Source organism: Salmo salar, chromosome 07 (assembly GCF_965601325.2).
Source record: "Salmo salar chromosome 07, fSalSal1, whole genome shotgun sequence".
Taxonomy (NCBI): domain Eukaryota; kingdom Metazoa; phylum Chordata; class Actinopteri; order Salmoniformes; family Salmonidae; genus Salmo; species Salmo salar.
This window is the reverse complement of record NC_138297.1, coordinates 7,634,795-7,654,217: the sequence shown is the minus strand read 5'-3', so window position 1 is coordinate 7,654,217 and position 19,423 is coordinate 7,634,795. Positions and strand designations below refer to the sequence as shown.

General features: G+C 43.3%; 21 non-coding genes across 21 annotated transcripts; all 21 read left to right on the top strand.

Annotated features, from left to right (window-relative positions):
• Positions 1 to 186: 186 nt before the first annotated feature.
• Positions 187 to 259, top strand: trnar-ccu (transfer RNA arginine (anticodon CCU)). Its single transcript has one exon. It is a non-coding gene; the product is annotated as a tRNA-Arg (tRNA).
• Positions 260 to 1,237: 978 nt separating this feature from the next.
• Positions 1,238 to 1,310, top strand: trnar-ucu (transfer RNA arginine (anticodon UCU)). The gene has a single exon. It is a non-coding gene; the product is annotated as a tRNA-Arg (tRNA).
• An 807-nt stretch (positions 1,311 to 2,117) lies between these two features.
• Positions 2,118 to 2,190, top strand: trnar-ccu (transfer RNA arginine (anticodon CCU)). Its single transcript has one exon. It is a non-coding gene; the product is annotated as a tRNA-Arg (tRNA).
• Positions 2,191 to 3,168: 978 nt separating this feature from the next.
• On the top strand, positions 3,169 to 3,241 carry trnar-ucu (transfer RNA arginine (anticodon UCU)). Its single transcript has one exon. It is a non-coding gene; the product is annotated as a tRNA-Arg (tRNA).
• Positions 3,242 to 4,048: 807 nt separating this feature from the next.
• Positions 4,049 to 4,121, top strand: trnar-ccu (transfer RNA arginine (anticodon CCU)). The gene has a single exon. It is a non-coding gene; the product is annotated as a tRNA-Arg (tRNA).
• A 978-nt stretch (positions 4,122 to 5,099) lies between these two features.
• Positions 5,100 to 5,172, top strand: trnar-ucu (transfer RNA arginine (anticodon UCU)). The gene has a single exon. It is a non-coding gene; the product is annotated as a tRNA-Arg (tRNA).
• Positions 5,173 to 5,979: 807 nt separating this feature from the next.
• Positions 5,980 to 6,052, top strand: trnar-ccu (transfer RNA arginine (anticodon CCU)). The gene has a single exon. It is a non-coding gene; the product is annotated as a tRNA-Arg (tRNA).
• A 978-nt stretch (positions 6,053 to 7,030) lies between these two features.
• trnar-ucu (transfer RNA arginine (anticodon UCU)) lies at positions 7,031 to 7,103 on the top strand. The gene has a single exon. It is a non-coding gene; the product is annotated as a tRNA-Arg (tRNA).
• An 807-nt stretch (positions 7,104 to 7,910) lies between these two features.
• trnar-ccu (transfer RNA arginine (anticodon CCU)) lies at positions 7,911 to 7,983 on the top strand. Its single transcript has one exon. It is a non-coding gene; the product is annotated as a tRNA-Arg (tRNA).
• A 978-nt stretch (positions 7,984 to 8,961) lies between these two features.
• trnar-ucu (transfer RNA arginine (anticodon UCU)) lies at positions 8,962 to 9,034 on the top strand. Its single transcript has one exon. It is a non-coding gene; the product is annotated as a tRNA-Arg (tRNA).
• Positions 9,035 to 9,841: 807 nt separating this feature from the next.
• trnar-ccu (transfer RNA arginine (anticodon CCU)) lies at positions 9,842 to 9,914 on the top strand. Its single transcript has one exon. It is a non-coding gene; the product is annotated as a tRNA-Arg (tRNA).
• A 978-nt stretch (positions 9,915 to 10,892) lies between these two features.
• trnar-ucu (transfer RNA arginine (anticodon UCU)) lies at positions 10,893 to 10,965 on the top strand. Its single transcript has one exon. It is a non-coding gene; the product is annotated as a tRNA-Arg (tRNA).
• An 807-nt stretch (positions 10,966 to 11,772) lies between these two features.
• On the top strand, positions 11,773 to 11,845 carry trnar-ccu (transfer RNA arginine (anticodon CCU)). The gene has a single exon. It is a non-coding gene; the product is annotated as a tRNA-Arg (tRNA).
• A 714-nt stretch (positions 11,846 to 12,559) lies between these two features.
• trnar-ucu (transfer RNA arginine (anticodon UCU)) lies at positions 12,560 to 12,632 on the top strand. Its single transcript has one exon. It is a non-coding gene; the product is annotated as a tRNA-Arg (tRNA).
• Positions 12,633 to 13,440: 808 nt separating this feature from the next.
• trnar-ccu (transfer RNA arginine (anticodon CCU)) lies at positions 13,441 to 13,513 on the top strand. Its single transcript has one exon. It is a non-coding gene; the product is annotated as a tRNA-Arg (tRNA).
• A 714-nt stretch (positions 13,514 to 14,227) lies between these two features.
• Positions 14,228 to 14,300, top strand: trnar-ucu (transfer RNA arginine (anticodon UCU)). The gene has a single exon. It is a non-coding gene; the product is annotated as a tRNA-Arg (tRNA).
• Positions 14,301 to 15,108: 808 nt separating this feature from the next.
• Positions 15,109 to 15,181, top strand: trnar-ccu (transfer RNA arginine (anticodon CCU)). The gene has a single exon. It is a non-coding gene; the product is annotated as a tRNA-Arg (tRNA).
• Positions 15,182 to 15,895: 714 nt separating this feature from the next.
• Positions 15,896 to 15,968, top strand: trnar-ucu (transfer RNA arginine (anticodon UCU)). Its single transcript has one exon. It is a non-coding gene; the product is annotated as a tRNA-Arg (tRNA).
• Positions 15,969 to 16,775: 807 nt separating this feature from the next.
• On the top strand, positions 16,776 to 16,848 carry trnar-ccu (transfer RNA arginine (anticodon CCU)). Its single transcript has one exon. It is a non-coding gene; the product is annotated as a tRNA-Arg (tRNA).
• A 715-nt stretch (positions 16,849 to 17,563) lies between these two features.
• Positions 17,564 to 17,636, top strand: trnar-ucu (transfer RNA arginine (anticodon UCU)). Its single transcript has one exon. It is a non-coding gene; the product is annotated as a tRNA-Arg (tRNA).
• Positions 17,637 to 18,663: 1,027 nt separating this feature from the next.
• On the top strand, positions 18,664 to 18,736 carry trnar-ucu (transfer RNA arginine (anticodon UCU)). Its single transcript has one exon. It is a non-coding gene; the product is annotated as a tRNA-Arg (tRNA).
• Positions 18,737 to 19,423: the final 687 nt, after the last annotated feature.

The following is a 19,423-nucleotide window of genomic DNA, read 5'->3' as shown; positions in this document are numbered from 1 at the left end:
AGGTCGATGGATGGAAACCATCCTCTGCTATCCAGTTTTATTTTTAGCAATGAAGTGCAACCATAAATGAAAAAAAGCATAATTTCATGGGCAAAGCATAATTTCATGGGCATTTCTCATTGCCTTCCATTATATATTTTCCTTACTGCTTCTATCAGTTCGTATAGGTCATTCTATCTTCGCAGTGCCCCAGTGGCCTAATGGATAAGGCACTGGCCTCCTAAGCCAGGGATTGAGGGTTCGAGTCCCTTCTGGGGTGGGTTGTGGCGCTGTGGAAACGTGCTGGGCCCAGAGGTCGATGAACTGAAGCCATCCTCAGCTAACAATTTTTATTTTTAGAAATTAATTGCAACCAGCGATCAAAAAAAGCATAATATCTTCGGCATGTCTCATTGCCCTTGGTGATTCTTTTTTTTTACTGTTTCTATCAGTTCGTATAGGTCATGCTATTACACCATGCCCCAGATGCCTAAAAAACCGGCCTCCCATGCCAGGGATTGAGCTTTCGAGTCCCTTCTGGGGTGGGTTGTGGCGCTGTGGAAACGAGCTGGGCCCAGAGGTTGATGACCTGAAGCCATCCTCAGCTAACAATTTTTATTTTTAGAAATTAATTGCAACCAGCGATCAAAAAAAGCATAATATCTTCGGCATGTCTCATTGCCCTTGGTGATTCTTTTTTTTACTGTTTCTATCAGTTCGTATAGGTCATGCTATTACACCATGCCCCAGATGCCTAAAAAACTGGCCTCCCAAGCCAGAGATTGTGAGTTTAAGTCTTGTCAGGGGTGGCTGAAAACAGAGTGTCCCAGCAGAAGCGTGCTGGGCCCATAACCCAGAGGCCTATAGATTGAAACCATCCTCTGCAATCCATTTTTATTTTCAGAAGTGAACTGCAACCAGGGATAAAAAAAAGCATAATATCAATGGCATGTCTCAGTGCCCTCCGTGGGTTGAAGCAGAGTGGCGCTGCGGAAACGTGATGGGCCCAGAGGTTGATGGATGAAACCATCCTCTGCAATCCATTTTTATTTTTAGAAATTAATTGCAACCATAAATAAAAAATAGCATAATTTCATGGGCATGTCTCAGTGCCCTCTGTGATTCTTTGTTTGACTGCTTCTGTCAGTTTGTATAGGTCACACTGATTACAGAGGTGCAGCGGTAGCGTGATGGCCCCGTAACCCAGAGGTCGATGGATCGAAACCACTCTCTGCTATCAAGATAGATTTTGGCAAGTACCCTAGTGGCCTAATGGATAAGGCACTGGCCTTCTAAGCCAGGGATTGTGGGTTCGAGTCCCATCTGGGGTGGATGAAGGCAGTTTGGGAAAGAAGAAGAGAGTTCATGTAACAAAGATGTTGAAGCTATTGAATTTTTAGAAAGGAAGTGCAAATAGAGATTAACAAAAAGTATACTTTCATGGGCATGTCTCTCTGCCCTTCGTGATTCTTTTTTTGAATCTGCTTCTATCAGTTCGTATAGGTCATGCTGATCACACAGTGCCACAGTGGCCTAAGAAACTGGCCTCCTAATCCATGTATTGTGAGTTCAAGTATTATTTTGGGGTGCCTGAAAGTGGAGTGATGAAGTGCAAGTATGCTGAGCAGTTAACCCAGTGATTTATGGATCGAAACCATCCTCTTCTATCCAGTTTGTTTTCAGCAAACAGAAATATAAAAACTGCTAACAATCTTTATTTTTACAAATTAATTGCAACCAGCGTTCAAAAAAAGCAAAATATCATGGGCATGTCTCAGTGCCCTACGTGATTCTTTTTTTTACTGTTTCTATAAGTTCGTATAGGTCATGCTATAACACCATGCCCCAGATGCCTAAAAAACTGGCCTCCCATGCCAGGGATTGTGAGTTTAATTCTTGTCAGGGGCGGCTGCAGAGTTTCCCAGCGGAAGCGTGCTGGGCCCATAACCCAGAGGTCGATGGATGGAAACCATCCTCTGCTATCCAGTTTTATTTTTAGCAATGAAGTGCAACCATAAATGAAAAAAAGCATAATTTCATGGGCAAAGCATAATTTCATGGGCATTTCTCATTGCCTTCCATTATATATTTTCCTTACTGCTTCTATCAGTTCGTATAGGTCATTCTATCTTCGCAGTGCCCCAGTGGCCTAATGGATAAGGCACTGGCCTCCTAAGCCAGGGATTGAGGGTTCGAGTCCCTTCTGGGGTGGGTTGTGGCGCTGTGGAAACGTGCTGGGCCCAGAGGTCGATGAACTGAAGCCATCCTCAGCTAACAATTTTTATTTTTAGAAATTAATTGCAACCAGCGATCAAAAAAAGCATAATATCTTCGGCATGTCTCATTGCCCTTGGTGATTCTTTTTTTTTACTGTTTCTATCAGTTCGTATAGGTCATGCTATTACACCATGCCCCAGATGCCTAAAAAACCGGCCTCCCATGCCAGGGATTGAGCTTTCGAGTCCCTTCTGGGGTGGGTTGTGGCGCTGTGGAAACGAGCTGGGCCCAGAGGTTGATGACCTGAAGCCATCCTCAGCTAACAATTTTTATTTTTAGAAATTAATTGCAACCAGCGATCAAAAAAAGCATAATATCTTCGGCTTGTCTCATTGCCCTTGGTGATTCTTTTTTTTACTGTTTCTATCAGTTCGTATAGGTCATGCTATTACACCATGCCCCAGATGCCTAAAAAACTGGCCTCCCAAGCCAGAGATTGTGAGTTTAAGTCTTGTCAGGGGTGGCTGAAAACAGAGTGTCCCAGCAGAAGCGTGCTGGGCCCATAACCCAGAGGCCTATAGATTGAAACCATCCTCTGCAATCCATTTTTATTTTCAGAAGTGAACTGCAACCAGGGATAAAAAAAAGCATAATATCAATGGCATGTCTCAGTGCCCTCCGTGGGTTGAAGCAGAGTGGCGCTGCGGAAACGTGATGGGCCCAGAGGTTGATGGATGAAACCATCCTCTGCAATCCATTTTTATTTTTAGAAATTAATTGCAACCATAAATAAAAAATAGCATAATTTCATGGGCATGTCTCAGTGCCCTCTGTGATTCTTTGTTTGACTGCTTCTGTCAGTTTGTATAGGTCACACTGATTACAGAGGTGCAGCGGTAGCGTGATGGCCCCGTAACCCAGAGGTCGATGGATCGAAACCACTCTCTGCTATCAAGATAGATTTTGGCAAGTACCCTAGTGGCCTAATGGATAAGGCACTGGCCTTCTAAGCCAGGGATTGTGGGTTCGAGTCCCATCTGGGGTGGATGAAGGCAGTTTGGGAAAGAAGAAGAGAGTTCATGTAACAAAGATGTTGAAGCTATTGAATTTTTAGAAAGGAAGTGCAAATAGAGATTAACAAAAAGTATACTTTCATGGGCATGTCTCTCTGCCCTTCGTGATTCTTTTTTTGAATCTGCTTCTATCAGTTCGTATAGGTCATGCTGATCACACAGTGCCACAGTGGCCTAAGAAACTGGCCTCCTAATCCATGTATTGTGAGTTCAAGTATTATTTTGGGGTGCCTGAAAGTGGAGTGATGAAGTGCAAGTATGCTGAGCAGTTAACCCAGTGATTTATGGATCGAAACCATCCTCTTCTATCCAGTTTGTTTTCAGCAAACAGAAATATAAAAACTGCTAACAATCTTTATTTTTACAAATTAATTGCAACCAGCGTTCAAAAAAAGCAAAATATCATGGGCATGTCTCAGTGCCCTACGTGATTCTTTTTTTTACTGTTTCTATAAGTTCGTATAGGTCATGCTATAACACCATGCCCCAGATGCCTAAAAAACTGGCCTCCCATGCCAGGGATTGTGAGTTTAATTCTTGTCAGGGGCGGCTGCAGAGTTTCCCAGCGGAAGCGTGCTGGGCCCATAACCCAGAGGTCGATGGATGGAAACCATCCTCTGCTATCCAGTTTTATTTTTAGCAATGAAGTGCAACCATAAATGAAAAAAAGCATAATTTCATGGGCAAAGCATAATTTCATGGGCATTTCTCATTGCCTTCCATTATATATTTTCCTTACTGCTTCTATCAGTTCGTATAGGTCATTCTATCTTCGCAGTGCCCCAGTGGCCTAATGGATAAGGCACTGGCCTCCTAAGCCAGGGATTGAGGGTTCGAGTCCCTTCTGGGGTGGGTTGTGGCGCTGTGGAAACGTGCTGGGCCCAGAGGTCGATGAACTGAAGCCATCCTCAGCTAACAATTTTTATTTTTAGAAATTAATTGCAACCAGCGATCAAAAAAAGCATAATATCTTCGGCATGTCTCATTGCCCTTGGTGATTCTTTTTTTTTACTGTTTCTATCAGTTCGTATAGGTCATGCTATTACACCATGCCCCAGATGCCTAAAAAACCGGCCTCCCATGCCAGGGATTGAGCTTTCGAGTCCCTTCTGGGGTGGGTTGTGGCGCTGTGGAAACGAGCTGGGCCCAGAGGTTGATGACCTGAAGCCATCCTCAGCTAACAATTTTTATTTTTAGAAATTAATTGCAACCAGCGATCAAAAAAAGCATAATATCTTCGGCATGTCTCATTGCCCTTGGTGATTCTTTTTTTTACTGTTTCTATCAGTTCGTATAGGTCATGCTATTACACCATGCCCCAGATGCCTAAAAAACTGGCCTCCCAAGCCAGAGATTGTGAGTTTAAGTCTTGTCAGGGGTGGCTGAAAACAGAGTGTCCCAGCAGAAGCGTGCTGGGCCCATAACCCAGAGGCCTATAGATTGAAACCATCCTCTGCAATCCATTTTTATTTTCAGAAGTGAACTGCAACCAGGGATAAAAAAAAGCATAATATCAATGGCATGTCTCAGTGCCCTCCGTGGGTTGAAGCAGAGTGGCGCTGCGGAAACGTGATGGGCCCAGAGGTTGATGGATGAAACCATCCTCTGCAATCCATTTTTATTTTTAGAAATTAATTGCAACCATGAATAAAAAATAGCATAATTTCATGGGCATGTCTCAGTGCCCTCTGTGATTCTTTGTTTGACTGCTTCTGTCAGTTTGTATAGGTCACACTGATTACAGAGGTGCAGCGGTAGCGTGATGGCCCCGTAACCCAGAGGTCGATGGATCGAAACCACTCTCTGCTATCAAGATAGATTTCGGCAAGTACCCTAGTGGCCTAATGGATAAGGCACTGGCCTTCTAAGCCAGGGATTGTGGGTTCGAGTCCCATCTGGGGTGGATGAAGGCAGTTTGGGAAAGAAGAAGAGAGTTCATGTAACAAAGATGTTGAAGCTATTGAATTTTTAGAAAGGAAGTGCAAATAGAGATTAACAAAAAGTATACTTTCATGGGCATGTCTCTCTGCCCTTCGTGATTCTTTTTTTGAATCTGCTTCTATCAGTTCGTATAGGTCATGCTGATCACACAGTGCCACAGTGGCCTAAGAAACTGGCCTCCTAATCCATGTATTGTGAGTTCAAGTATTATTTTGGGGTGCCTGAAAGTGGAGTGATGAAGTGCAAGTATGCTGAGCAGTTAACCCAGTGATTTATGGATCGAAACCATCCTCTTCTATCCAGTTTGTTTTCAGCAAACAGAAATATAAAAACTGCTAACAATCTTTATTTTTACAAATTAATTGCAACCAGCGTTCAAAAAAAGCAAAATATCATGGGCATGTCTCAGTGCCCTACGTGATTCTTTTTTTTACTGTTTCTATAAGTTCGTATAGGTCATGCTATAACACCATGCCCCAGATGCCTAAAAAACTGGCCTCCCATGCCAGGGATTGTGAGTTTAATTCTTGTCAGGGGCGGCTGCAGAGTTTCCCAGCGGAAGCGTGCTGGGCCCATAACCCAGAGGTCGATGGATGGAAACCATCCTCTGCTATCCAGTTTTATTTTTAGCAATGAAGTGCAACCATAAATGAAAAAAAGCATAATTTCATGGGCAAAGCATAATTTCATGGGCATTTCTCATTGCCTTCCATTATATATTTTCCTTACTGCTTCTATCAGTTCGTATAGGTCATTCTATCTTCGCAGTGCCCCAGTGGCCTAATGGATAAGGCACTGGCCTCCTAAGCCAGGGATTGAGGGTTCGAGTCCCTTCTGGGGTGGGTTGTGGCGCTGTGGAAACGTGCTGGGCCCAGAGGTCGATGAACTGAAGCCATCCTCAGCTAACAATTTTTATTTTTAGAAATTAATTGCAACCAGCGATCAAAAAAAGCATAATATCTTCGGCATGTCTCATTGCCCTTGGTGATTCTTTTTTTTTACTGTTTCTATCAGTTCGTATAGGTCATGCTATTACACCATGCCCCAGATGCCTAAAAAACCGGCCTCCCATGCCAGGGATTGAGCTTTCGAGTCCCTTCTGGGGTGGGTTGTGGCGCTGTGGAAACGAGCTGGGCCCAGAGGTTGATGACCTGAAGCCATCCTCAGCTAACAATTTTTATTTTTAGAAATTAATTGCAACCAGCGATCAAAAAAAGCATAATATCTTCGGCTTGTCTCATTGCCCTTGGTGATTCTTTTTTTTACTGTTTCTATCAGTTCGTATAGGTCATGCTATTACACCATGCCCCAGATGCCTAAAAAACTGGCCTCCCAAGCCAGAGATTGTGAGTTTAAGTCTTGTCAGGGGTGGCTGAAAACAGAGTGTCCCAGCAGAAGCGTGCTGGGCCCATAACCCAGAGGCCTATAGATTGAAACCATCCTCTGCAATCCATTTTTATTTTCAGAAGTGAACTGCAACCAGGGATAAAAAAAAGCATAATATCAATGGCATGTCTCAGTGCCCTCCGTGGGTTGAAGCAGAGTGGCGCTGCGGAAACGTGATGGGCCCAGAGGTTGATGGATGAAACCATCCTCTGCAATCCATTTTTATTTTTAGAAATTAATTGCAACCATGAATAAAAAATAGCATAATTTCATGGGCATGTCTCAGTGCCCTCTGTGATTCTTTGTTTGACTGCTTCTGTCAGTTTGTATAGGTCACACTGATTACAGAGGTGCAGCGGTAGCGTGATGGCCCCGTAACCCAGAGGTCGATGGATCGAAACCACTCTCTGCTATCAAGATAGATTTCGGCAAGTACCCTAGTGGCCTAATGGATAAGGCACTGGCCTTCTAAGCCAGGGATTGTGGGTTCGAGTCCCATCTGGGGTGGATGAAGGCAGTTTGGGAAAGAAGAAGAGAGTTCATGTAACAAAGATGTTGAAGCTATTGAATTTTTAGAAAGGAAGTGCAAATAGAGATTAACAAAAAGTATACTTTCATGGGCATGTCTCTCTGCCCTTCGTGATTCTTTTTTTGAATCTGCTTCTATCAGTTCGTATAGGTCATGCTGATCACACAGTGCCACAGTGGCCTAAGAAACTGGCCTCCTAATCCATGTATTGTGAGTTCAAGTATTATTTTGGGGTGCCTGAAAGTGGAGTGATGAAGTGCAAGTATGCTGAGCAGTTAACCCAGTGATTTATGGATCGAAACCATCCTCTTCTATCCAGTTTGTTTTCAGCAAACAGAAATATAAAAACTGCTAACAATCTTTATTTTTACAAATTAATTGCAACCAGCGTTCAAAAAAAGCAAAATATCATGGGCATGTCTCAGTGCCCTACGTGATTCTTTTTTTTACTGTTTCTATAAGTTCGTATAGGTCATGCTATAACACCATGCCCCAGATGCCTAAAAAACTGGCCTCCCATGCCAGGGATTGTGAGTTTAATTCTTGTCAGGGGCGGCTGCAGAGTTTCCCAGCGGAAGCGTGCTGGGCCCATAACCCAGAGGTCGATGGATGGAAACCATCCTCTGCTATCCAGTTTTATTTTTAGCAATGAAGTGCAACCATAAATGAAAAAAAGCATAATTTCATGGGCAAAGCATAATTTCATGGGCATTTCTCATTGCCTTCCATTATATATTTTCCTTACTGCTTCTATCAGTTCGTATAGGTCATTCTATCTTCGCAGTGCCCCAGTGGCCTAATGGATAAGGCACTGGCCTCCTAAGCCAGGGATTGAGGGTTCGAGTCCCTTCTGGGGTGGGTTGTGGCGCTGTGGAAACGTGCTGGGCCCAGAGGTCGATGAACTGAAGCCATCCTCAGCTAACAATTTTTATTTTTAGAAATTAATTGCAACCAGCGATCAAAAAAAGCATAATATCTTCGGCATGTCTCATTGCCCTTGGTGATTCTTTTTTTTTACTGTTTCTATCAGTTCGTATAGGTCATGCTATTACACCATGCCCCAGATGCCTAAAAAACCGGCCTCCCATGCCAGGGATTGAGCTTTCGAGTCCCTTCTGGGGTGGGTTGTGGCGCTGTGGAAACGAGCTGGGCCCAGAGGTTGATGACCTGAAGCCATCCTCAGCTAACAATTTTTATTTTTAGAAATTAATTGCAACCAGCGATCAAAAAAAGCATAATATCTTCGGCTTGTCTCATTGCCCTTGGTGATTCTTTTTTTTACTGTTTCTATCAGTTCGTATAGGTCATGCTATTACACCATGCCCCAGATGCCTAAAAAACTGGCCTCCCAAGCCAGAGATTGTGAGTTTAAGTCTTGTCAGGGGTGGCTGAAAACAGAGTGTCCCAGCAGAAGCGTGCTGGGCCCATAACCCAGAGGCCTATAGATTGAAACCATCCTCTGCAATCCATTTTTATTTTCAGAAGTGAACTGCAACCAGGGATAAAAAAAAGCATAATATCAATGGCATGTCTCAGTGCCCTCCGTGGGTTGAAGCAGAGTGGCGCTGCGGAAACGTGATGGGCCCAGAGGTTGATGGATGAAACCATCCTCTGCAATCCATTTTTATTTTTAGAAATTAATTGCAACCATGAATAAAAAATAGCATAATTTCATGGGCATGTCTCAGTGCCCTCTGTGATTCTTTGTTTGACTGCTTCTGTCAGTTTGTATAGGTCACACTGATTACAGAGGAGCAGCGGTAGCGTGATGGCCCCGTAACCCAGAGGTCGATGGATCGAAACCACTCTCTGCTATCAAGATAGATTTCGGCAAGTACCCTAGTGGCCTAATGGATAAGGCACTGGCCTTCTAAGCCAGGGATTGTGGGTTCGAGTCCCATCTGGGGTGGATGAAGGCAGTTTGGGAAAGAAGAAGAGAGTTCATGTAACAAAGATGTTGAAGCTATTGAATTTTTAGAAAGGAAGTGCAAATAGAGATTAACAAAAAGTATACTTTCATGGGCATGTCTCTCTGCCCTTCGTGATTCTTTTTTTGAATCTGCTTCTATCAGTTCGTATAGGTCATGCTGATCACACAGTGCCACAGTGGCCTAAGAAACTGGCCTCCTAATCCATGTATTGTGAGTTCAAGTATTATTTTGGGGTGCCTGAAAGTGGAGTGATGAAGTGCAAGTATGCTGAGCAGTTAACCCAGTGATTTATGGATCGAAACCATCCTCTTCTATCCAGTTTGTTTTCAGCAAAGAGAAATATAAAAACTGCTAACAATCTTTATTTTTACAAATTAATTGCAACCAGCGTTCAAAAAAAGCAAAATATCATGGGCATGTCTCAGTGCCCTACGTGATTCTTTTTTTTACTGTTTCTATAAGTTCGTATAGGTCATGCAATAACACCATGCCCCAGATGCCTAAAAAACTGGCCTCCCATGCCAGGGATTGTGAGTTTAATTCTTGTCAGGGGCGGCTGCAGAGTTTCCCAGCGGAAGCGTGCTGGGCCCATAACCCAGAGGTCGATGGATGGAAACCATCCTCTGCTATCCAGTTTTATTTTTAGCAATGAAGTGCAACCATAAATGAAAAAAAGCATAATTTCATGGGCAAAGCATAATTTCATGGGCATTTCTCATTGCCTTCCATTATATATTTTCCTTACTGCTTCTATCAGTTCGTATAGGTCATTCTATCTTCGCAGTGCCCCAGTGGCCTAATGGATAAGGCACTGGCCTCCTAAGCCAGGGATTGAGGGTTCGAGTCCCTTCTGGGGTGGGTTGTGGCATTGTGGAAACGTGCTGGGCCCAGAGGTCGATGAACTGAAGCCATCCTCAGCTAATAATTTTTATTTTTAGAAATTAATTGCAACCAGCGATCAAAAAAAGCATAATATCTTCGGCATGTCTCATTGCCCTTGGTGATTCTTTTTTTTTACTGTTTCTATCAGTTCGTATAGGTCATGCTATTACACCATGCCCCAGATGCCTAAAAAACCGGCCTCCCATGCCAGGGATTGAGCTTTCGAGTCCCTTCTGGGGTGGGTTGTGGCGCTGTGGAAACGAGCTGGGCCCAGAGGTTGATGACCTGAAGCCATCCTCAGCTAACAATTTTTATTTTTAGAAATTAATTGCAACCAGCGATCAAAAAAAGCATAATATCTTCGGCTTGTCTCATTGCCCTTGGTGATTCTTTTTTTTACTGTTTCTATCAGTTCGTATAGGTCATGCTATTACACCATGCCCCAGATGCCTAAAAAACTGGCCTCCCAAGCCAGAGATTGTGAGTTTAAGTCTTGTCAGGGGTGGCTGAAAACAGAGTGTCCCAGCAGAAGCGTGCTGGGCCCATAACCCAGAGGCCTATAGATTGAAACCATCCTCTGCAATCCATTTTTATTTTCAGAAGTGAACTGCAACCAGGGATAAAAAAAAGCATAATATCAATGGCATGTCTCAGTGCCCTCCGTGGTTTGAAGCAGAGTGGCGCTGCGGAAACGTGATGGGCCCAGAGGTTGATGGATGAAACCATCCTCTGCAATCCATTTTTATTTTTAGAAATTAATTGCAACCATGAATAAAAAATAGCATAATTTCATGGGCATGTCTCAGTGCCCTCTGTGATTCTTTGTTTGACTGCTTCTGTCAGTTTGTATAGGTCACACTGATTACAGAGGAGCAGCGGTAGCGTGATGGCCCCGTAACCCAGAGGTCGATGGATCGAAACCACTCTCTGCTATCAAGATAGATTTCGGCAAGTACCCTAGTGGCCTAATGGATAAGGCACTGGCCTTCTAAGCCAGGGATTGTGGGTTCGAGTCCCATCTGGGGTGGATGAAGGCAGTTTGGGAAAGAAGAAGAGAGTTCATGTAACAAAGATGTTGAAGCTATTGAATTTTTAGAAAGGAAGTGCAAATAGAGATTAACAAAAAGTATACTTTCATGGGCATGTCTCTCTGCCCTTCGTGATTCTTTTTTTGAATCTGCTTCTATCAGTTCGTATAGGTCATGCTGATCACACAGTGCCACAGTGGCCTAAGAAACTGGCCTCCTAATCCATGTATTGTGAGTTCAAGTATTATTTTGGGGTGCCTGAAAGTGGAGTGATGAAGTGCAAGTATGCTGAGCAGTTAACCCAGTGATTTATGGATCGAAACCATCCTCTTCTATCCAGTTTGTTTTCAGCAAAGAGAAATATAAAAACTGCTAACAATCTTTATTTTTACAAATTAATTGCAACCAGCGTTCAAAAAAAGCAAAATATCATGGGCATGTCTCAGTGCCCTACGTGATTCTTTTTTTTACTGTTTCTATAAGTTCGTATAGGTCATGCAATAACACCATGCCCCAGATGCCTAAAAAACTGGCCTCCCATGCCAGGGATTGTGAGTTTAATTCTTGTCAGGGGCGGCTGCAGAGTTTCCCAGCGGAAGCGTGCTGGGCCCATAACCCAGAGGTCGATGGATGGAAACCATCCTCTGCTATCCAGTTTTATTTTTAGCAATGAAGTGCAACCATAAATCAAAAAAAGCATAATTTCATGGGCAAAGCATAATTTCATGGGCATTTCTCATTGCCTTCCATTATATATTTTCCTTACTGCTTCTATCAGTTCGTATAGGTCATTCTATCTTCGCAGTGCCCCAGTGGCCTAATGGATAAGGCACTGGCCTCCTAAGCCAGGGATTGAGGGTTCGAGTCCCTTCTGGGGTGGGTTGTGGCGCTGTGGAAACGTGCTGGGCCCAGAGGTCGATGAACTGAAGCCATCCTCAGCTAATAATTTTTATTTTTAGAAATTAATTGCAACCAGCGATCAAAAAAAGCATAATATCTTCGGCATGTCTCATTGCCCTTGGTGATTCTTTTTTTTTACTGTTTCTATCAGTTCGTATAGGTCATGCTATAACACCATGCCCCAGATGCCTAAAAAACTGGCCTCCCATGCCAGGGATTGTGAGTTTAATTCTTGTCAGGGGTGGCTGAAAACAGAGTGTCCCAGCGGAAGCGTGCTGGGCCCATAACCCAGAGGCCTATAGATTGAAACCATCCTCTGCAATCCATTTTTATTTTCAGAAGTGAACTGCAACCAGGGATAAAAAAAAGCATAATATCAATGGCATGTCTCAGTGCCCTCCGTGGGTTGAAGCAGAGTGGCGCTGCAGAAAGGTGATGGGCCCAGAGGTTGATGGATGAAACCATCCTCTGCAATCCATTTTTATTTTTAGAAATTAATTGCAACCATAAATAAAAAATAGCATAATTTCATGGGCATGTCTCAGTGCCCTCTGTGATTCTTTGTTTGACTGCTTCTGTCAGTTTGTATAGGTCACACTGATTACAGAGGAGCAGCGGTAGCGTGATGGCCCCGTAACCCAGAGGTCGATGGATCGAAACCACTCTCTGCTATCAAGATAGATTTCGGCAAGTACCCTAGTGGCCTAATGGATAAGGCACTGGCCTTCTAAGCCAGGGATTGTGGGTTCGAGTCCCATCTGGGGTGGATGAAGGCAGTTTGGGAAAGAAGAAGAGAGTTCATGTAACAAAGATGTTGAAGCTATTGAATTTTTAGAAAGGAAGTGCAAATAGAGATTAACAAAAAGTATGCTTTCATGGGCATGTCTCTCTGCCCTTCGTGATTATTTTTTTGAATCTGCTTCTATCAGTTCGTATAGGTCATGCTGATCACACAGTGCCACAGTGGCCTAAGAAACTGGCCTCCTAATCCATGTATTGTGAGTTCAAGTATTATTTTGGGGTGCCTGAAAGTGGAGTGATGAAGTGCAAGTATGCTGAGCAGTTAACCCAGTGATTTATGGATCGAAACCATCCTCTTCTATCCAGTTTGTTTTCAGCAAACAGAAATATAAAAACTGCTAACAATCTTTATTTTTACAAATTAATTGCAACCAGCGTTCAAAAAAAGCAAAATATCATGGGCATGTCTCAGTGCCCTACGTGATTCTTTTTTTTTACTGTTTCTATAAGTTCGTATAGGTCATGCTATAACACCATGCCCCAGATGCCTAAAAAACTGGCCTCCCATGCCAGGGATTGTGAGTTTAATTCTTGTCAGGGGCGGCTGCAGAGTTTCCCAGCGGAAGCGTGCTGGGCCCATAACCCAGAGGTCGATGGATGGAAACCATCCTCTGCTATCCAGTTTTATTTTTAGCAATGAAGTGCAACCATAAATCAAAAAAAGCATAATTTCATGGGCAAAGCATAATTTCATGGGCATTTCTCATTGCCTTCCATTATATATTTTCCTTACTGCTTCTATCAGTTCGTATAGGTCTTTCTATCTTCGCAGTGCCCCAGTGGCCTAATGGATAAGGCACTGGCCTCCTATGCCAGTGATTGAGGGTTCGAGTCCCTTCTGGGGTGGGTTGTGGCGCTGTGGAAACGTCCTGGGCCCTGAGGTCGATGAACTGAAGCCATCCTCAGCAAACAATTTTTATTTTTAGAAATTAATTGCAACCAGCGATCAAAAAAAGCATAATATCTTCGGCATGTCTCATTGCCCTTGGTGATTCTTTTTTTTTACTGTTTCTATCAGTTCGTATAGGTCATGCTATAACACCATGCCCCAGATGCCTAAAAAACTGGCCTCCCATGCCAGGGATTGTGAGTTTAATTCTTGTCAGGGGTGGCTGAAAACAGAGTGTCCCAGCGGAAGCGTGCTGGGCCCATAACCCAGAGGCCTATAGATTGAAACCATCCTCTGCAATCCATTTTTATTTTCAGAAGTGAACTGCAACCAGGGATAAAAAAAAGCATAATATCAATGGCATGTCTCAGTGCCCTCCGTGGGTTGAAGCAGAGTGGCGCTGCAGAAAGGTGATGGGCCCAGAGGTTGATGGATGAAACCATCCTCTGCAATCCATTTTTATTTTTAGAAATTAATTGCAACCATAAATAAAAAATAGCATAATTTCATGGGCATGTCTCAGTGCCCTCTGTGATTCTTTGTTTGACTGCTTCTGTCAGTTTGTATAGGTCACACTGATTACAGAGGAGCAGCGGTAGCGTGATGGCCCCGTAACCCAGAGGTCGATGGATCGAAACCACTCTCTGCTATCAAGATAGATTTCGGCAAGTACCCTAGTGGCCTAATGGATAAGGCACTGGCCTTCTAAGCCAGGGATTGTGGGTTCGAGTCCCATCTGGGGTGGATGAAGGCAGTTTGGGAAAGAAGAAGAGAGTTCATGTAACAAAGATGTTGAAGCTATTGAATTTTTAGAAAGGAAGTGCAAATAGAGATTAACAAAAAGTATGCTTTCATGGGCATGTCTCTCTGCCCTTCGTGATTATTTTTTTGAATCTGCTTCTATCAGTTCGTATAGGTCATGCTGATCACACAGTGCCACAGTGGCCTAAGAAACTGGCCTCCTAATCCATGTATTGTGAGTTCAAGTATTATTTTGGGGTGCCTGAAAGTGGAGTGATGAAGTGCAAGTATGCTGAGCAGTTAACCCAGTGATTTATGGATCGAAACCATCCTCTTCTATCCAGTTTGTTTTCAGCAAACAGAAATATAAAAACTGCTAACAATCTTTATTTTTACAAATTAATTGCAACCAGCGTTCAAAAAAAGCAAAATATCATGGGCATGTCTCAGTGCCCTACGTGATTCTTTTTTTTTACTGTTTCTATAAGTTCGTATAGGTCATGCTATAACACCATGCCCCAGATGCCTAAAAAACTGGCCTCCCATGCCAGGGATTGTGAGTTTAATTCTTGTCAGGGGCGGCTGCAGAGTTTCCCAGCGGAAGCGTGCTGGGCCCATAACCCAGAGGTCGATGGATGGAAACCATCCTCTGCTATCCAGTTTTATTTTTAGCAATGAAGTGCAACCATAAATCAAAAAAAGCATAATTTCATGGGCAAAGCATAATTTCATGGGCATTTCTCATTGCCTTCCATTATATATTTTCCTTACTGCTTCTATCAGTTCGTATAGGTCATTCTATCTTCGCAGTGCCCCAGTGGCCTAATGGATAAGGCACTGGCCTCCTATGCCAGTGATTGAGGGTTCGAGTCCCTTCTGGGGTGGGTTGTGGCGCTGTGGAAACGTCCTGGGCCCAGAGGTCGATGAACTGAAGCCATCCTCAGCTAACAATTTTTATTTTTAGAAATTAATTGCAACCAGCGATCAAAAAAAGCATAATATCTTCGGCATGTCTCATTGCCCTTGGTGATTCTTTTTTTTTACTGTTTCTATCAGTTCGTATAGGTCATGCTATAACACCATGCCCCAGATGCCTAAAAAACTGGCCTCCCATGCCAGGGATTGTGAGTTTAATTCTTGTCAGGGGTGGCTGAAAACAGAGTGTCCCAGCGGAAGCGTGCTGGGCCCATAACCCAGAGGCCTATAGATTGAAACCATCCTCTGCAATCCATTTTTATTTTCAGAAGTGAACTGCAACCAGGGATAAAAAAAAGCATAATATCAATGGCATGTCTCAGTGCCCTCCGTGGGTTGAAGCAGAGTGGCGCTGCAGAAAGGTGATGGGCCCAGAGGTTGATGGATGAAACCATCCTCTGCAATCCATTTTTATTTTTAGAAATTAATTGCAACCATAAATAAAAAATAGCATAATTTCATGGGCATGTCTCAGTGCCCTCTGTGATTCTTTGTTTGACTGCTTCTGTCAGTTTGTATAGGTCACACTGATTACAGAGGAGCAGCGGTAGCGTGATGGCCCCGTAACCCAGAGGTCGATGGATCGAAACCACTCTCTGCTATCAAGATAGATTTCGGCAAGTACCCTAGTGGCCTAATGGATAAGGCACTGGCCTTCTAAGCCAGGGATTGTGGGTTCAAGTCCCATCTGGGGTGGATGAAGGCACTTTGGGAAAGATGAAGAGAGTTCATGTAACAAAGATGTTGAAGCTATTGAATTTTTAGAAAGGAAGTGCAAATAGAGATTAACAAAAAGTATACTTTCATGGGCATGTCTCTCTGCCCTTCGTGATTCTTTTTTTGAATCTGTTTTATCAGTTCGTATAGGTCATGCTGATCACACAGTGCCACAGTGGCCTAAGAAACTGGCCTCCTAATCCATGTATTGTGAGTTCAAGTATTATTTTGGGGTGCCTGAAAGTGGAGTGATGAAGTGCAAGTATGCTGAGCAGTTAACCCAGTGATTTCTGGATCGAAACCATCCTCTTCTATCCAGTTTGTTTTCAGCAAACAGAAATATAAAAACTGCTAACAATCTTTCTTTTTACAAATTAATTGCAACCAGCGTTCAAAAAAAGCAAAATATCATGGGCATGTCTCAGTGCCCTACGTGATTCTTTTTTTTTACTGTTTCTATAAGTTCGTATAGGTCATGCTATAACACCATGCCCCAGATGCCTAAAAAACTGGCCTCCCATGCCAGGGATTGTGAGTTTAATTCTTGTCAGGGGCGGCTGCAGAGTTTCCCAGCGGAAGCGTGCTGGGCCCATAACCCAGAGGTCGATGGATGGAAACCATCCTCTGCTATCCAGTTTTATTTTTAGCAATGAAGTGCAACCATAAATCAAAAAAAGCATAATTTCATGGGCAAAGCATAATTTCATGGGCATTTCTCATTGCCTTCCATTATATATTTTCCTTACTGCTTCTATCAGTTCGTATAGGTCATTCTATCTTCGCAGTGCCCCAGTGGCCTAATGGATAAGGCACTGGCCTCCTATGCCAGTGATTGAGGGTTCGAGTCCCTTCTGGGGTGGGTTGTGGCGCTGTGGAAACGTGCTGGGCCCAGAGGTAGATGAACTGAAGCCATCCTCAGCTAACAATTTTTATTTTTAGAAATTAATTGCAACCAGCGATCAAAAAAAGCATAATATCTTCGGCATGTCTCATTGCCCTTGGTGATTCTTTTTTTTTACTGTTTCTATCAGTTCGTATAGGTCATGCTATAACACCATGCCCCAGATGCATAAAAAAACTGGCCTCCCATGCCAGAGATTGTGAGTTTAAGTCTTGTCAGGGGTGGCTGAAAACAGAGTGTCCTAACGGAAGCGTGCTGGGCCCATAACCCAGAGGCCTATAGATTGAAACCATCCTCTGCAATCCATTTTTATTTTCAGAAATGAACTGCAACCAGGGATAATAAAAACCATAATAGCAATGGCATGTCTCAGTGCCCTCCGTGGGTTGAAGCAGAGTGGCGCTACGGAAACGTGATGGGCCCAGAGGTTGATGGATGAAACCATCCTCTGCAATCCATTTTTATTTTTAGAAATTGATTGCAACCATAAATAAAAAATAGCATAATTTCATGGGCATGTCTCAGTGCCCTCTGTGATTATTTGTTTGACTGCTTCTGTCAGTTTGTATAGGTCACACTGATTACAGAGGTGCAGCGGTAGCGTGATGGCCCCGTAACCCAGAGGTCGATGGATCGAAACCACTCTCTGCTATCAAGATAGATTTTGGCAAGTACCCTAGTGGCCTAATGGATAAGGCACTGGCCTTCTAAGCCAGGGATTGTGGGTTCAAGTCCCATCTGGGGTGGATGAAGGCAGTTTGGGAAAGAAGAAGAGAGTTCATGTAACAAAGATGTTGAAGCTATTGAATTTTTAGAAATGAAGTGCAAATAGGGATTAACAGAAAGTATACTTCCATGGGCATGTCTCTCTGCCCTTCGTGATTCTTTTTTTGAATCTGCTTCTATCAGTTCGTATAGGTCATGCTGATCACACAGTGCCACAGTGGCCTAAGAAACTGGCCTCCTAATCCATGTATTGTGAGTTCAAGTATTATTTTGGGGTGCCTGAAAGTGGAGTGATGAAGTGCAAGGATGCTGAGCAGTTAACCCAGTGATTTATGGATCAAAACCATCCTCTTCTATCCAGTTTGTTTTCAGCAAACAGAAATATAAAAACTGCTAACAATCTTTATTTTTACATATTAATTGCAACCAGCCTTCAAAAAAAGCATAATATCTTCGGCATGTCTCATTGCCCTTGGTGATTCTTTTTTTTTACTGTTTCTATCAGTTCGTATAGGTCATGCTATTACACCATGCCCCAGATGCCTAAAAAAACTGGCCTCCCAAGCCAGAGATTGTGAGTTTAAGTCTTGTCAGGGGTGGCTGAAAACAGAGTGTCCCAGCGGAAGCGTGCTGGGCCCATAACCCAGAGGCCTATAGATTGAAACCATCCTCTGCAATCCATTTTTATTTTCAGAAATGAACTGCAACCAGGGATAAAAAAAGCATAATAGCAATGGCATGTCTCAGTGCCCTCCGTGGGTTGAAGCAGAGTGGCGCTGCGGAAACGTGATGGGCCCAGAGGTTGATGGATGAAACCATCCTCTGCGATCCATTTTTATTTTTAGAAATTGATTGCAACCATAAATAAAAAATAGCATAATTTCATGGGCATGTCTCAGTGCCCTCTGTGATTCTTTGTTTGACTGCTTCTGTCAGTTTGTATAGGACACACTGATTACAGAGGTGCAGCGGTAGCGTGATGGCCCCGTAACCCAGAGGTCGATGGATCGAAACCACTCTCTGCTATCAAGCTAGTTCTTGGCAAGTACCCTAGTGGCCAAATGGATAAGGCCCTGGCCTTCTAAGCCAGGGTTTGTGGGTTCGAGTCCCATCTGGGGTGGATGAAGGCAGTTTGGGAAAGAAGAAGAGAGTTCATGTAACAAAGATGTTAAAGCTATTGAATTTTTAGAAAGGAAGTGCAAATAGAGATGAACAAAAAGTATACTTTCATGGGCATGTCTCTCTGCCCTTCGTGATTCTTTTTTTTAATCTGCTTCTATCAGTTCGTATAGGTCATGCTGATCACACAGTGCCACAGTGGCCTAAGAAACTGGCCTCCTAATCCATGTATTGTGAGTTCAAGTATTATTTTGGGGTGCCTGAAAGTGGAGTGATGAAGTGCAAGTATGCTGAGCAGTTAACCCAGTGATTTATGGATCGAAACCATCCTCTTCTATCCAGTTTGTTTTCAGCAAACAGAAATATAAAAACTGCTAACAATCTTTATTTTTACAAATGAATTGCAACCAGCGTTCAAAAAAAGCAAAATATCATGGGCATGTCTCAGTGCCCTACGTGATTCTTTTTTTTACTGTTTCTATAAGTTCGTATAGGTCATGCTATAACACCATGCCCCAGATTCCTAAAAAACTGGCCTCCCATGACAGGGATTGTGAGTTTAATTCTTGTCAGGGGCGGCTGCAGAGTTCCCCGCGGAAGCGTGCTGGGCCCATAACCCAGAGGTCGATGGATGGAAACCATCCTCTGCTATCCAGTTTTATTTTTAGCAATGAAGTGCAACCATAAA